Genomic DNA, 5,427 nt, shown 5'->3' on the forward strand with positions numbered 1-5,427 from the left:
ACCCTTTGCTTTAGATATTGTATGCCTATATCTAACCCTAAAATGGACACATATATTCCTATCAGTCACTCCTATGGCAGGCCTTATCGATCCTGAAAGCAGAGTGCTTGGAATTATGTGAAATGGTGCTCTGGCATGAGCTGAGCCCGTTTGCAGCTTGCGGAACCAAGTCCAAATAGCTGTTCCATGATAACGCTATACCATATACTCTTAAGTGCATTATAATCCTCGCGGTTAAATGCTAACTTTGGTATAGCTTTATCAAAACATGTCGAGTAAGGTGTCATACGAATTGGAATACTAACCCCTCGCCAATTCTGGCAACGGGGTTAGCATTCCACCCTTCTAGAGGGACACGACATGTATGTAACTGTGAACCCCGGTTAAAGTCAGACACAGCCTCAGCTCCACAAAATGGATGCTGCCACTGAGACACAAGTCTGCCCTCCTGCTGCTGGGAGTCCTTCCAGCAACGGAGGCCTGGACAAAGGGTTTCCTGTCAGGGGCGGTGCTAGCACCATCCCAGACAGGATTTTGTGTATCCCAGGTAGGCAGGGCTGAAAGGAAGGTGACTGCAAAGTGGCACCCCGGTGCTCACTGTGCATAGGCCGGCTCAAACCAGTTCTTGGGGCACCCCAGCCCCTGAGCTGGGGAGAGACCGGACAAAGGAGAGGGGTGTAACCACCCCCCTCCTGGTCCCACCCATAGGGCAGGACCTAGTCACGGGCCAGCCCCTTTTCTTAGGATAAAGGTAGGAGCAGGCCCCCTTCCCAAATTAGATCATTCTGAATCTTGAAACTACTTTCCACGAAAGGAACTCTTGACTCTTCTGAAGACTCTATCTTGTGGCTAAGGAGTAGCCACCCTGCACCAGCAGGCACCATCGAAGCTCTTGCGGTTTGCTGTAAGTCCATCCTCCGAATCAAGACTGCCCAGCTCGACGAGACCCGGTTTTCCCACCATCTCTGACCTCTACCTACATCATCCAGCCCAGCTGAGATTCGTGGGTGTCACGAGACCCGTGGGACCGGCCATCTTCAAGACCTGCATGACGCTTCACCAGCACGACCCCCGAGAGACCCTCGAGTAAGTGCACTAGGGTTTGAGAAGCCCTAACCCTGAGCAGCTCCAGCACCGAAGTCCAGCCCCCCAGCCTCCACGAGATCTGCGTGGGGCCCTTCTGCTCTTTGCTGCTCACCGCGTTGTCCGGCTACTTGCCTGCTGGCTTGTGGCCCTCCTGACGACGATCCATGACACTTCCATCGCTGGTCTGGTTGCTCCAGACTGGCCCTTGCTCCCCTTCAACAGAGGAGCACCCTGGACCCTCCTGGTCCACTCCAGACGCCATCTTGAGTCCACCGCGTGGGCTTGACTTTGCCAAGGCTTGTTGCTCCAATCCTGGTTTCAGCAGCGCCGACAGCAGACACCCTCGTGGGACAGCTCGCCCCTCCATCCTGGTCGCCGACAACGCCTCCTGGTCCGAGAGACTGCAGAGCCCAGCGTCGCCCACCCACCTGGTCGAGGTGATTTCACCCGGTGCCATCCTGGTGCCCATCTGATCACTGGCTAGTGATCAAGAACTGAGTCCCCTCTGCTTTCAGGTCATCTTCGACTCCGATCCAGGCTTGGGTCCCATCGAACTTCATCACTGGTCGCCTGCCAGCAACTTCTTCTTTCAGGCTCCATAGACTGTAACAAGGATTCCCGACGTCTTTTGAACCCTATGCAGCCGCAGCCCCTGGGCTAGGTAACTCGAGCATTTCGGTGCTCCAACGTAGGTTCACTATCTAAGTGTCCAGATCCTTTTTCGTTTTCAGCCTAACTAGTCGGATTCGCCCGATAACACTAACTTTACGAAATCTAGCATCCATAGACTTCTTCCCGCATCCCGCGTGAGAGTGCACACTCTGCACACGATCTCCCTAGACCTCCTGCTCGTAATCTGAAGGTTCAGTAGTGTAGTCCTAGCGATCCTGAAACCTCTGGATCTTGTTACTTACCTGCTAGTGTTTCGCATTCCACTTTTTGTGTATATGTTTTTTCGTGCCCCTCGGGCATTTGTGTAAATTGTGCAACTTAAAGTATTTTTGTAAGAGTTTTGTATTGTGCTTAGCTCCCTGACTCATAAAGAGTTCAGGGTAGAACTGTTATTAATAAATATCCTATATTTTTATAACAACTCGTGTGGTGTCCTTTCACTTGGTGTTCAAGGGGTATATGTGATGGTAAAACAGCTGGCTTAACACGCCCTCTAGAGTTTAGCCTGAAGACTGCTCGTGTCCATGCTACTAGGATAGCTGGTCTAAAAGGTTGACTTACAACCAATCATCAATAAGGGTTGTTTGGTATGATACAAAGTGATCACTAGAATAGTGAGCACTATATATCAGGTCAACTTCTCACATTGGTGTGCAGCGGTTGGGATTTGAGCTTGCTGTTGTTTTACCTCGCATGTATCCTAAGAATATCAATTGAAAGATCACATAAGTACCCAGGTACATATAACTTAACTTAGAATACTCTGAGTTCTACTGAACCAGCTGTTGTAGTGTAACAGGGCTTAGCACACCCTGACTACAACTCTTAGCAAGGGATCAGTAGGTAAACCCATAGTGTAGGTAGGTGCATCACCTACACCACACTAGAAGCATGTCTACCCATGGAGAGTCTTCAGAGACTCCCCTTGTGGCTGTTGACCCTCCACAGGTCACTTCCAGATATGCAGGCCTTAGCTTCCAGGAGATGAGACAATTGTGTACCTCCAGAAAACTAAAACAGGGTTCTAACCCTACCACTCCTTTTCTGTTAGGTCTCTTAGAGACTTATGATGCTAGAAAGGCTACTCATACAGATGGGAGCATGCCCCCCTTAGAAGGTACCCAGGGTGATCCTGATCTCCCTGAAACTGAGGAAGTAGAGGAGGAAGAGGATGAAGAGGTTATTTCTGGGGATGAGGCAGACAATGGTCCTGAACTAGTCAGCAGACTTACTAGGGCCAACTTAGACCTACATAGGGAAAGATCTGGGGGACCCCCAGTACTGACCCTAAGCAGGCCTAACTTTGGAGTTAGAAGAGATAGGTCTCATTCTGGGGACTCCAATAGATCTGTGCACTCTCATGCCTCTGCTCAGAGGAGAATGATCTCTCCCCAGAGGAGACTGACTTCCCCTCAGAGAAGAGAACATGAAGCAAGGATGAAACAGGCTAATCTGAGGATTCAAAGGGAAGAACTTGCCCTTGCCAAAGAAAAGCTTGCCTTTGCTAGAGAGCAACAGTTAGGTGGGGTAGTCCCCACTGGTGGCAGCAATATCCCTAAGGATAAAGACAGGAGTTTTGATACTAGACACCTGAGTAAAATAGTGCCCCCCTTTAAACAAGGGGATGACATCCACAAATGGATGACTGCTTTGGAGAGGGCCTGCACTGTCCAGTGCATCCCCCAGAGTCAGTGGGCAGGTATTCTGTGGCTCTCCTTTGAAGGTAAATGTAGAGATAAGCTCCTCACTACTAGAGCTGAGGATGCTAACAATTACCAAGTCTTGAAAAATACACTGATTGATGGGTTTGGCTTAACCACTGAACAGTACAGGTTGCTGTTCAGGGATACCCAGAAATCTCAGTCTCAAGATTGGACTGACTTTGTAGATTGTGCCACTAAGGCTTTTGAAGGCTGGTTACTGGGATGTAAAGTTACTGATTACACAGGATTGTATAATCTAATTATGAGAGAACAAATCTTAAGTAATTGTCAAAATCAGTTGTTGCATCAGCACCTTATTGACTCAGATCTGACCTCTCCCCAAGAATTGGGAAAGAAGGCAGACAGATGGGTCAGGACAAGGGTCAAGCAGCAGAACCAGAACCAGGGTGGTGGCCAGAAGAAAGCAGATCCCAAGGGTAATGAGAACAAGCAAAATGACCAGAAGTCTTCAACAGGGCCCCAACAGTCTAAAGAGGGTGGGTCCCAGAATTCCCAGAATTCCCAAAAGAAGAAGAATGGTCAGAAGAAACCATGGTGCCAATACTGCAAAAGTAATACTCAATGGTTTAGTGAGTGCACCAAGAAAGGCCCAACTCCTACCACTACTGCCCCTAAGGCATCTGCACCCCCTAGTACAGTTAGTAGTGGTAGTAATCCTCCTAAGGCTATAGTGGGGTTAACCCTGGGAACTGAGGCGGGCTCTGACTTAGTCAGAACACCTACTCAGGCTGTTCTTGTTTGTACTGGGGACATGGATATGACCCCTACACTAAGTCCCAGTACTCTGGGCAAGTACAGGCAGACGCCTTTGATTAATGGAAAAATGGCTCAGGCCTACAGGGACACTTGTGCCAGTGTCACCATGGTGACACCTAACTTTGTGGACCCTGACCAGGTAATACTGGGAGCAGACTACCTGGTGACCAATGCTAGCAATGCCACTACCTCCCATAGTATGGCACTTGTTAACTTCTCCTGGGGAGGGGTACATGGCCTCAAAAGGGTTGTTGTTAGTTCAGACCTCCCTGTGGACTGTCTTTTGGGCAATGATTTGGAATCCTCCTTATGGTCAGATGTGGAGTAGAGGACTCATGTGGAAATGTTAGGTTTGTCAGCACATGTCCTTGCTGTGACTAGGTCACAGGCCAAGAAATGCCCAGCTGAACTAGTGCTGGATCCTGGAACAATGGACCAGACACTAACCAAGAGAAAAAGCAGTAGGGGTAAGGTTGACTATTCCCCCCTGCCTCAGGTGATGGATCAGCTCTCTCAGGAGACTGACCCCAAGACCCCAGAAGGAACTGTCCTAGAAGAGCTTGAGCCTGAACAGGTTGAGTTTCTTGGGACAGGGGGCCCTTCCAGGGCATACTTGAGGCAGGCACAATTAGACTGTTCCTCTCTTGAACCCCTCAGACAGCAGGCTGCTGCTGATGCTGCAGGGAATGCCACAGGTGCCCATAAAGTGTACTGGGACGATGGACTCCTTTACTCTGAGGCAAGAGACCCCAAGCCTGGTGCTACCAGGAGGCTGGTCATCCCCTTGTCTCTGAGAGGTTTCCTTCTCACCTTGGCCCATCAAATTCCCCTTGCAGGTCACTTAGGCCAGAATAAGACTTGAGACAGGCTTGCCCCACACTTTCACTGGCCCCATATGTCTGAGGACACTAAGAACTTTTGTCGTTCATGTGTCACCTGCCAAGCCAGTGGCAAATCAGGTGGCACAACAAAGGCCCCCCTTATACCACTACCTGTGGTGGGGGTTCCCTTTGAAAGAGTGGGGATTGACATTGTTGGACCAATGGACCCCCCCAACAGCATCTGGGCACAGATTTATACTGGTGGTAGTGGATCATGCCACCAGGTATCCAGAAGCTATTCCCCTTAGAACCACTACAGCTCCTGTTGTGGCAAGGGCCCTGGTTGGAGTTTTCTCCAGAGTGGGGTT

Source organism: Lissotriton helveticus, chromosome 5_1, assembly GCF_964261635.1.
Source record: "Lissotriton helveticus chromosome 5_1, aLisHel1.1, whole genome shotgun sequence".
In the NCBI taxonomy this organism is placed as follows: Eukaryota; Metazoa; Chordata; class Amphibia; order Caudata; family Salamandridae; genus Lissotriton; species Lissotriton helveticus.